Below are 12,799 nucleotides of genomic sequence, written 5' to 3' on the forward strand. Positions count from 1 at the left end.
CTGAATCTGTTTCATGATCATTTTCCAATCTAATAGGCAAGTAGGTGATCAGCCTCCTATACCTGACACGCCATCGACTTTTTGGGTCTAAGGCAAGCCGGTTTCCTTACGTTGTTTTTCTTCACTGTTCGAGCGAATGTTAATGCACATAGAATGAAACTCCATTGGTGCACAGCCGCGAATCGAACCCACGACCTCAGGGATGAGAGTCGCACGCTGAAGCCACTAGGCCAACACTGCTCGCTATAGCCCAGAGGGTTGCCACACAAAATATAAATTACCCATATTAGTATTGGCAATACTATAAGTGTTAGTCCTCCCACAATTCAAATACAAGCTTATAATTTTGTAAGCTTGGCTTCACCTAATAAATAACTTACAATAGCTAATTTATCTAGATAAATATCTTTGCACTATTTCAATGCCTTCATTAAAGCCTTAGGGTCTAGGTCAAGAGAGAGCCAGGCAGAACCAGGTTAGGCCAAGTGTTTGTATTTAAATGTTTAACAGTATTTAAATAACTTATATTTTACATTTGTCCTTTACTGTCAACGCTGTGATGAAAAGGACATATCAGTCAATAGCATTATGTCTGCATTTATATCTATAAATTATATATAAGGTGGCGCTACAACCTTTTTAGGTCTGGGCCTCAGATTTCTGTATGTTTCACGATCATTTGTCAACTAAAGTCAAAGTCAAAAATCATTTATTCATATAGATAACACACACATACACAATGTACACTTATGAACGTCAACAAGAAATATGCATTAAATGCTTCTAACTTTACATTTACTGCCAGTTCTCAAATCAAGGGCGTAGAACGGAAGGGAAGAACTGGCAATAAACTCTCCGCCACTCTTTTTAAACTAATAGGCAAGTAGGTGATCAGCCTTCTGTGCCTGACACACGCCAGAATGTTTTTCTTCACTGTTCGAGCCAATGTTAAATGCGCACATAGAGAGAAAGAAAGTCCATTGGTGCACAGCTGGGGATCGAACCTACAACCTTAGGGATTAGAGTTGCCATTTGGCCAACTGTTCTATGTTTAATATTAGGTCCTTACATATGAAATTGGCAGAAAAGTTGATGTTTTTTAAATATATTTAACTAATGAAAGTACTATTGATATCTATGCACTTTTGTCAACTTATAGGTTCATTGATTTCTATTTAAAAAAAAAATTCGGAAGGGAATCAATAAAATCCATGAAGGCGGTTTCGACTGCCCCATCATTGTTGAAGTTTTTACCTTGCAAGAAGTTATCAAAATTTCGAACAAAATGGTAATCTGTTGAAGCAAGGTCCGGGGAGTACCGTGGCTGTCTTAGACATCCAATTAAAGCTCCTCTAATTTGGTAGCAGTCAGTGCAGTGTGTGGTCTAGCGTTGTCGTGAAGCAGCAGTGTCCTAGAGCGATTGATCAGCCTTGGTTGTTTAGCAGCTAGCCTTTCCATCATGGTTTGCAGTTGCTGACAAACGACATCTGCCGTAATCGTCTGGCCAGAAGTTATAGTGAATGACCCCGGCACTAGTCTATCAAACGGTCACTTGGGGTTTGATTTGGCTTGTTCGGCTGGGATCAGAATTTACGATGAGCACTTCCGTTTATACATATTCGTACATAATCCAGTTTTCATCACATGTAATGATTCAATTTAAAATCCCATCATATTGTGTCGGTTGAGTAATGTAACGCCGCAGTCGATGCGCGTTTTTCGTTAAAATAATGTATACATTTTTGGGAACAAATAAATAAATAAATTATGACATTATAATAATTGAAGATGTATCATTGATATACAGTTGTATTCTTATTGTTTTGTGAGTCACCGTTTTATAAATACGGAATAAATTCACACGCTAATTTTGACAAAACTGGTACAGGAAACGTATAACTTATTAATAATTGAAAGTATGTCTGACCGGAAAAAAATTACATTAAATTCACAAAACAACGTTCTCAAACTCAATATAATTCCACTTTTTTAAATCTCTTTGAAATCTCTTTGAAATTGTAAGTAATGTATTTTAATATTTCATTACTAAATTCATGACAGAAGCCTGAAAAAGACATTTAAACTATTCTCATTTCTTTTTATTATAATTATAATTAAAACATTATCATAAAATTGTTAAATAAAAATATCTCGTTTATTTAACAACAATAGCCAATTTCACTATCTGTGTAATGCTTAAATTGCAACCAAAACATCATAGACTATAAACACAGACTATAAAGTATAGAGAATCATAAAGCAGCGGTCATTGACCTCAGCCGGTGTAAGCGACTCGTGAATTGAGTGTTAAACGTAGGCCCTTGAGATTTGAGGTGTTCTTAGAATTTTAAGAGACGAATTAGAAAAACTACACATTAAATTATCATTGTACATGCGAAAGTCTTAGATTTGACGTTTGACGTTCTTAGACAATGTCATATGTCAGTTAGGGTTTTTTATTTGATAAAAACGAACGAATATTTAAATAAACTTTGTGTAAATGTTAATCAATTATAAAGTAGTTGGTGGTTGCCTGGAAGATTTCGCTCGAAAGCGATAAGGCCGCCAGTTGTACTCCTTTTTTCATTATGTCAATTGTATTATGTTTCTGCAACGAAGTGTTAATAAATAAAATAAATAAAGTTTTAATAAGTTTTTGTGGTTCACTTCTTGCATTTATTGTAATAGTTAAAAGCTCTGTGGGTAGTAAGCATAATATTAAGTCATTTCCAGCAATGTTGGCCTAATGGCGTGCGACTTTCAACCTATCAATTGGCAATAGATAGCAGGCATAGATCGCTATCTATAAAATCATAGATACGGATGCAATCTGAGGCCAAAACCCACATAGGCAACCACAACCCACCAACCCACCTTTTCCAGGCAACACTAGTGATGCGAAAGTTTTTTTTTTAATTCTGTGACCTTAAACGATAATGTTTGGAACACTATAACGAAACTGTTGGACAGAATTTTTAAATTATCGGGTCTATTTATACCCACCTACGATTTTTTAGGAGGTACTTCTATCGCCTGATTGGTCTTTCTCTTTATAGCAATTTCTAACGATTTTTACTATTAAAAGCTATCTTTTTATAAAGAATAAGGAAACACTGGAGTAATTTCTAAAATAACTAGTATTGTCAAAAGTTCATTTACCGTTGTCATGAATAAGTGCAAATATATTTTTACTGCCATGCCTTATCTCATTGCAAAAACGGTACCTTAATCACTGTAACTTCCGGCGGAAGTAAGCTATATCTGTTGTTAAATGGCCTAACGTGTTGCTACCTATATTAAGCTTTTACTTATAAAGTTTTACTAAAAAAATCGCTAGTTAGTCATCATTTATTTATTTATTTAGTTTTCCTACAGCTGCTCCTTAAACAATATCCAAACAATTACATTATACACAACAATTACAGAGTTTATTTCCAGTTCTTCTCTTCCGTTCTACGCCCTATTTGAGAACTGGCAGTAAATGTAAAATTAGAAGCATTTATTGTATATTTCTTTTTGACGGTCATGAGTGTACATTGTGTTACCTATATGAAGAAATTATTTTTGACTTTGATAAAAGACATTGAAAATATATATTTAATATAAAGTAAAAATATAAAGGAAGAATAACAAAGCCATAATTAATGAAAGGTACTAGAGTTTTTGTATTGATTTTTAAACATTTTGATTTGGTACATGACTGAGTTACGTACATAGTTTGTATTAGACCGAGGAATTTGAAATAGTTGGGTTTGTCTTGTATTGTATGAAGAAGGGGTGTGAAATAGTAAAAGCGACAATAAGTCAGGTCATTTCTTTACAGTTTTGATATTGTACTGATAAAGCTAAACAGTTTATTTGGTCTGTAATCTCAGTAACTACTGTCGGTCAAGTAACCGCGGAGCTAGTACAGGTATTACATTTATTGCGGAAGAAATTTCCAATCCGCAAAGGCGTTTTAAAATCTTGTTCATTATCTTAATTTGAGTGCTTCCACTGCGTGGGAACATCTGTGGTAGTTTGCGATTTAATCCGTGGAATAAGCGTGCAAAATTTACATATTTGCACTGCCGACGCTTTTTGTTTCAATCATTTTGAGATTTAGTTTTGCAACCTAATCTTCTGAGTCCTACATTATACTATCTACAATTGCTAATACGCAACACCTGTGGAGTATAATAATTGTTTATAAATTTATTATTTACACTTCGTTGCATTACAATATAACAATTTAACATAATTAAATGTAAAGTAGGGCAACTGGCGGCCTTATCGCTTTCGAGCGATCTTTTCCAGGCAACCACTTTAAGAAAAGAAAAAAAATGTATTAAATTTGATAAGGTAGGCAATAAGTGCAAAAATATATATTACATATGGTTATTAAGAAGAAAAAAACTAAACAGGAACTAAAAACAAACTTAACTAATAAAGGATACATAAAAATAAAATTATACATTATACAATTCCGTTGTGTGTCTTAATACTGATTTTAGCAACAAAACTTAAAAACCCGCGGAAATTGTATTAATACGTGGTAAATAATTTACATAGAAGTTTCGAGTGACGTTTCGAACACATCAAGATGACAGATAACAATTTGACATTATGATTAGAGCTTTGAAATGTTGTCATGTAACGCCATCTATTGACGCCGTTGGTATTTGAAGTAAAACTATTTTTAGCTTCTAGAGTCGAAAGAAGATAATTGAATTAATTGAAAACTTTCGGATGGCAACACAGAATGTCATTGAATTTCTTAGGTTAGTATGATTTATTGTCTTGATACTTCATGCAATTTCTCATTTTTAATTCTCTTATATATTTTTTCCGAATAGTTAACAGGTTTAATACCCAAACTTTGTTTTATTTGATAGAATATTTCGTTTCTTTCGCAGGATTTGATTATTCCGAATAAAGTTGTGTTTTATAATAAATATAGTTTTAGTTTTCCATGCAATGCTAGTCATTTTAAGTATCAATAGTAAAATACTAAATAGGTATAGTATTTAATTTCATAGAAATACAGTATGCAAAAAATAATAAAATAAAATCAAGTATCAAGTAAGTTTAATCCACAAAATATGTCAAACTTTTATATACATAAACGGGGTACAATACTAAACTTTTTTGAATTTGCCGCACTTTTTTATTTATCTTCTTTCATTAGCCAGACTCTATTCACTGCCTATTCATATCAAAATACGGTAATAATATAATTGTTACCAAGTTCTGCAAGATTATTCTGTAAAACTGATAACAAATTTTTAATGACTGATGCTGGAATTGGGACGTTCAAACAATTTCTTAATCTTAATAGTGTCTGTAATGTCATGATATCGAAATATTGGGATTAACTTATTAATTTTAAGTAACATATCAAAATATGTCTAACTTAGGTTCTAGTGTTTTTCCTCAACAGTTTTATTTGATTAAAATTATTTTTGTTTCAGGCAAGCAGCGTCATTTATATACACTAAATGTTCGTGGATGTTGAATATAATACAAAAATAAATACTTCATAGTTTCATCAATACTTGTAAGTACTGTTATAATATTAAATTCGATTATGGTAAGAGGGTAGAAATTAATTTACTGAAATTATTTGTCTACCCACTTGAAACCGTTATGAAGACGGTGCGACGCCCGTCACCACGAACACAAGAACACAGGTTTATAAATAGAGTCTAGAATAGAATAATCATTCCCTCGAATAATTAGAAATAATTTATCAATGTTAAATAGGGGGAGGGGGCATAAGAATTTTAGGTAGGCTAAGGTGGGGCATGGCACAAAAATGGTTGGGTACCACTAGGTTAAAGAGTGGCGGAGTTTTTGACGTGACAACGTCTTATAATTCGATGGAGCCGGCTGCACGCACGAAAAAACAGGACTCATGCGGCGTTACCTCACTCTGAGGCGTTACCTCGCTCTGAGGCGTTCCATTTAAAATTGACATAATTGTATTTATGCGTACAAATAAATGTAACTTGATCAATTCAATTGTAATTTCCATTTACCTCCTTCTCTATATCCATTCAAAATACCAATCAATATTTTTTTATGACGTTGTCACGTTCAACTACCGTCAGTAAACCGACTTTACAGACAACCGATTTTTTGTCAGTTCTTCTCACCTGCATAGAAAAAACTTGTTCAAATAAAATCAATTCAAAATGTATTAATTGATATTGAGATTGCTTTTACTTATGAGCAATATTTTAAAAATTAGATCTGAATTGACATTACAGCGCCCTCCGTAACTTCTGACAGCAAACCCGATGGCTATGAGTTTTTGTTCAAGATTTCAAGGTTGCGACACCACGACTTTATGTCCTATAACCCTTAGATGGGGCAGAGGGCGTCCACAGTCTCCATCGCGTTCGGTCTTGAGCCTCGTATTTCACCTCGCTCCAAGTCTTTTCCGCTCTCTTTGTCTCATCTGCGACTGTACGGCGCTAGGTTTGCCTAGGCCACGCTTCTTTCCTTGTGGGTTCCAATCAAGCGCCTGCTTGGGAATATGATTGGGATCCCTTCGGAGTGTATGGCAGTCATTTGCGCCGCTTGATCTGCTGGCTAATCGGGTTTCTCGGAAACGCTCCCATGGTTGCTCGTTAGATCCTTTCGGATGTAGATGACCAGAATACGGCGAAGACAGTGGTTGACGGAGACTTGGAGTTGGGGGTATTGAAAGCATTGTCATAAACGTCGGAATTGGTATTCGCTGGAAGTTACAGAGTAACCTCGCTGTAAATGTAAATTAAGATCCCTTTTTTTTATGGCTCTGGCACGATTTATGCATTAGCCAGCGTCAAGTATAGGATTTTTTATAATTCGTGCTTGTCTTTAGAAATTTGACCGTGTTCTCCATGTACGGTTTAGGCACTCGCCCGGTACCGCAAAACCCTCCCAAAGGCCGAGAACAAATTTAAATTCAATTAAAACCTGCCCTCGAACCGGGAATCGAACCCGGTACCCCTCACCTAGCTTCCACTTAATAAGACCGCTAGGCTATGAGATCCCTTTTTTAAATATATAAACACTAGTATTACGCATAATAAATATAGCTTATAGGAACTCGTTTCAAATACACGTTATAATTAAACAATGCTTATAATAGACATCGTAAAAACCTAGACAGTTCTATTATTGATCTACAATTGTCAACAACTTGTTACAGTGTATGCATTTTTCAGTGATTCAATATCATGCTTATGACAGATGACAGCACAGCGGATGTTCGTATGATTATTGCCATACAGTATTATCTTGAATTAAAATAAAACCTAAATTATATGAAATAAATAATTGAATTGCAAATACGACCCATGTCGAGAAAAAACTAGAAGATACAGTCATTAAAACATAAATAACAAGTTTCAGTGTTATCAAATTAATTACTATATTAAAAAAGGGGAATCCGCGAGATTAGCTGTTTTTTTTTTTTGGTTGGTTGGTTTTTATAAGACTTGGTTATAACGCTTCTTACACTTTACCAATCATATTCCCATTTTAAGTTTTTTTACGTTGTTTGCCTGGAAAGGATCGATTGTTAGCGATAAGGCTGGCCGTTGCATCTCTTATAATTTTATGTATTATGTTATTTTTTTTCTATTAATGTTACGAAGTGTAAATAAATAAATATATTCACAAATACACACTATGCGTATACATACTCTGTGGTACTACAAGTACAGTGGCCAGACAAGAAAAAACTAGCCTATGCTTCGATGGCAGTTTGAACCCGTTTTTTTAATTAGACCGGAATTAACCTACTCGTTTCCTATGACCAGTTTTGTGGGAACTGGGGGAGTGGCTGCGATGATTGTAATCTGTCTATTGCGGACTATGACTCATTTTAGAGATGTTTATTGATTTCAAATCTTATTAATAAAAATAATTTGAGGATCTAAGTCTGAGAATCAGCTACTATTTATTTCAAACCCCTAAGTGATAAGGAGTGTTTACCCCAGATATTTTACTTTAATTTTTACTTTTTAAACAATTTTTTTAGTTTTTTCGTCCTATGCCACTACATCCTCACAAATTTTTCCTCTTTATAATAGACTAGCCGGTGGCCTCGACTTCGTCTGCTTTAAATAACACATACATTATATATGTGTAAACTCTAGCTGTTTTGGCAGCGCACGCCAGAATAGCTCGCAGCTGGTAGATTTTTTCCTACTAACTTGATATTTTTGAGAATTCACACCGTGTTATTGTGATGTATAAGTTATATTATTGTAAAGTTTCAGTAAAATCCATTCAGTAGTTTTTACGTGTAAAGCAACAAACATCCATCCATACTTACAAACTTTCGCGTTTATAATATTAGTAGGATTATATACTATAGCTTACTCTATAAATAATAGTATTTATAATTTTCAGTACATTCAAAGAGCCTCAAATGTTATTCACAAGTTTCATTTAAATGACTGCCGACTAAATAATCAAACGAAGACCTTGGAGTAATTATAAATTACTAACAAAAAACTAGTAGAACAACAGTACTACTAGTTTTCGATACGCACCATATTGGGTTTGACCGCTTACATTTATATGGAATCTTAAAACGCGTTTATGATATGCAATATATAATAAATAATTAACAAGGCTTATACTCATGTATATCGATTGATGTATCTAATACAATATTTTATATAAGTCAAGTCATTTATTTCAATTAGGCATATTAAAAGGGCACTTTTGAAAGACAAAATTACTAGGTAAAATTATTTTAAAAAATGACTCTAGTTGCCCCTTCCAAAAGGTTGTTTCATATGGAGAAGAATGGGCAAGGAAATCCATACTCTTTCTAAAATACTTCGTAGAATATTTTGTATTGATTTGATGTGAATACCATGTACCTAGATGAAAACAAACTATACTATAATAAAATAGGCGCATGGTGTTATAAAAACCAACATACATTATTCTTTAAAACATAATTAATATACAGTCGAACGGTGTGTGAGTTACGATAAAGTTGATTTCTTTTTCAAGAAATCATTTTTGCTGTTAGCAATTATAAAACTTTATTTTGTTGACCAGTTGATTTTGTCTAGTTTGATTGTCCTATGGAGCAGGACCAGCATGTTTCAGCATTTTTTATTAATACATAATCTAAGCTATATATAACGATGATATAAATAAATGAGTAACACACAAATAAATATAAATTACTCGCAGTAATGCTAACATACTTATGAAAACATCACCTATGTGTGTAATACATATTATAGCTATTTTCCTCTATAATGTGCCATTTCAAAATTTCTTATTTGAAAATATGTTTGATTACTATCACTTTCTATCCGTAAGTTAAAAATTGGCTAGATTTTTTATTTTGTTTAAGGCATAATCTTAAAAATAGTACTGTGGGTTTGTAAAAGCGAAAACGCTGGCAAGCCGATACCATAGTTCCGTCACATTAATAGAGAAGCATTGTCCATTGTCTATGACATGTGAAGGCCTTATTCCCATAGTTGGAATAGACTATAGATCTGTCAGTCAACTGTGCGTCAGCTCAAGTTTATTGTATAGTGACGTAATCATGTTAAAAAGAGTTTTAGAAATATTATCGATTTAATCAATACTTTTGAAAATACTATTTTCTTCTAGGTTTAATAGGTATTAGATTTTAAATTAATTTGCAAGTGTAAAATGATAACTTTTGTAACGGTACTGAAAAGTAGAAAAAATAATTAATTACACAATAGAAAAGAGAATGTGCACTAGTTCCCACAGGATTACATGTGTACAGGATGTACAGCTTTACAGCTTCTTACATTTGACATATTAATGATTTCAGGTACTTGACGTAATAAATTCTACTTACAATTTTATAATTAAACTACTATTGCACGAGAATACTTGGAAGCACTGGAAATAATAATATAAAATACGTTAATAAATCATCTACACAACTCTTGTTCCCAATTTCGCTTCAAGTAAAGGAATTTACTGAATCGATCAACATTTCTAGAATTTATGCTTATGCTTAGCAACACGGCCTCCTTTCTACTTATTTACAGAAAAAAGTTAGTACGAACCTTTTTGCTTCTGGTAAAACCCATTACTTTTTTGCTGGAAGTCTATAGAAATTAAGTGTAGAGTATTTATTAGATATTAATAGAAAATTTCGATCGCAGTTTTTGCAATAAATCAAAATTTTACGTATTTATTTAAAAACATTGCCAACGTGCATTATAATAAATACTGATCGTACAGTCTTTAGAGCTTCATACTTAATAACTAACAAACTATAAATATGTGATCTAAAATGTGAGAAATATAAATGATAAGTACGAAATTTTGGAACCTCTGCGAAACTGTAAGGGAGATATTTAGATACGTTAATATAGAAAATAGTAGTTTTCTGTATTAACGTCCATTTTTAGACCCTGTGCTATAAGGGGATAAGGGGCAGGAGGCTCGCCTGATGTTAAGTAATATGGAGCGAGTGATTTGTTAAAAGTTTAACGAATCCAGGTTGTAGATTAACTTATTATATATTGTGTCTATAAGCGCGAAATCTGTGTTTTTACAAAAATCACTATATTGGAAATGAAATAATTCATATAAGCCAGTATCAAACCAAAATAAAGCCTATGTTTGGTACAAACTGTGTACGTGACCAACTGAGATGCCTCGAACAACTTTCGTCATTTGACTGTAAAAGTGAAAAGTGCGAGTAAAAATTTCTAAAAAACAGTATTCAGCGTTAAAGCGCTTTATTCAGAACAGTTTCGCAGTTAAGCAAAAAAATAACGAATTAAATGAAATTAACGACAAAACGCATTTAACGACAAATATATATACTATTTGGCAAATATTTTTAACAGCATAGTATTCTTAGAAGTTTTTCTTAAAGACCACTTAAGTATGTTACTCATTGTGTATATCAGGGCCGGATTAGCCACATAGCAAGAGTAGCAAATGCTACGGGCCCCACGAACTTAGGGGCCCCGCGCTCCAATGCCTGTCTGACCGTAATAAAAAAGTATTAATTTAGATAGTAGCGTAAAATATCTTGCATACCTTTAACACGAAGCGCTTAGTCTATGCTTCACTTCCACATAAAAATAAACTCGACTTCGTCAAGTATAATCGTAAAAGTAAGTAAAAATAAGTAGTAATCTTTTTAACGTTAATTTTCAAATTTTAATTATAATCGATATACATATTTAGACTATCATGTTATTTGTACCCTTCAGATTTTTATTTTATACAGGAAACAGGCGAACTTTTTAAATCCTAAAGCCTAACCAAGGGCCCCTAGGCAGAATTTGCTACAGGCCCCGCGCTGGCTTTATCCAGCACTGGTGTATATAATAAATGTTTGTTTCATTCGAGAGGCTTCAAACTGTCAGATTATAATGTAACTCACCCAAAATTTTCCATAATTAATATTCTGTGCGTATCGTCAAACAAAAACGAACGCGACTTCGACGCGCATAACTACACGTTCACTATTGTTGAACAATTCCATTTTGGCTGTTCTATTTTAAACATTCTACGGAATATTTTGATAAGTGAAAAAAAATTGAGAATCAGAATCAATTCAATAAGGAAATAAGTGATTTAAAACAAAGAAAAATTAAAAAAGGTATTCGCCAACATATTACTGTTGTATACTATTCTGAAAATTAACAAAGTACTTCTTGAGTTGCACCCGCCTTGACGGTAAAAATAATAATGATGGAGTCGACCTGACCAAAACTTGTATCAAGTAGTCAGCCATATCCAGCCGTTCGACCATGTGAAAAATGGTATAAAACTTGAATAAAATACTACTCGTGGTCTGAGATAATTAAGACAATTATGGGTCTCAACCCCTAATTCACTGAGACGAGCTGAGGATAGAGTGGTGTGGAGGCAGCAAGTCGACGTATCGGCTAGGGATTTTTTTTCCATGACAGACACGAACTTCAGTAATGGAGACTACGAATAATAACAGAAGAAGGTATATTAGAATGTCGAAACAAACTGTCAGAAAACAATAAAAAAGGGTGCGTGTACTTATGTACGCGCGTAAGAAGTTACACTTCTTTGGCATTATTAAAAATAGTTTTTGATTGCATGCAAATAATTAATTACAATTTAATAATCAAAGACTGGAAAATGAGTCATTATAGTCAATAAAGTTCAGTTTACATTTGAAAAATTAAATAAATAAATATTTATTATTATTTTTAATATTAAGTGTAACATAAATTCTATTATTATTTGAATGTTGTTTTTAAATTATGTCCAATGCCGTAGCATCTTCCATGGGCAACTTCATTCTGTTAATTTTGTGTCACGGTGCGCGCGCATCGCAAAATTTCACTCTCATCAATTTTTCATAACGCGCCTTAAGAAGTATAACTTCAAAAAGGTACTTATATGATAGGAAATGAATCCATCGAGATGGTGTCGTAAATGTATTCGTAATTAGTTTTTTGCTTAGACATGGATTTTGAAACTGTTCTAACTACGCTTACGGAAATACTAATCCATGACAGCGACGCTCTTACCGGCCAAGAAAAGTATGTGGCAATGTAGCACTGTTCCGACCTGAAATCCCACGATGGTTCTTTTCCCGCAGACTAAACATTTTGACAGACAATATATTATGCTAATACTTAAGTTGTGATAACGTTATGTTATCACGTTAAATTTACTTTTTAATTAGACTTTCCAGCATGCATCCACGATATAAGATGGAGAAAAATAAAATATTTGAAAAAGAATTAATATAGAAATCAAACACTTGCAACACTGTCCCATGTTTGCTCTATTCACGGGTAAGTGAGAATCA

General features: G+C 33.2%; 1 protein-coding gene across 1 annotated transcript in view; it reads left to right on the forward strand.

The window, feature by feature from the left end:
• LOC125056663 (ras association domain-containing protein 10) overlaps positions 1-12,799 on the forward strand; it is a 103,377-nt gene that overhangs the window by 46,586 nt on the left and 43,992 nt on the right. Inside the window, exon 3 of the mRNA XM_047659908.1 lies at positions 5,451-5,536. The gene's annotated coding sequence lies outside the window, so the exon portion shown is untranslated. The remainder of the gene's footprint in view (positions 1-5,450; positions 5,537-12,799) is intronic.

The sequence above is a fragment of the Pieris napi genome, chromosome 15 (assembly GCF_905475465.1).
Source record: "Pieris napi chromosome 15, ilPieNapi1.2, whole genome shotgun sequence".
Taxonomy (NCBI): domain Eukaryota; kingdom Metazoa; phylum Arthropoda; class Insecta; order Lepidoptera; family Pieridae; genus Pieris; species Pieris napi.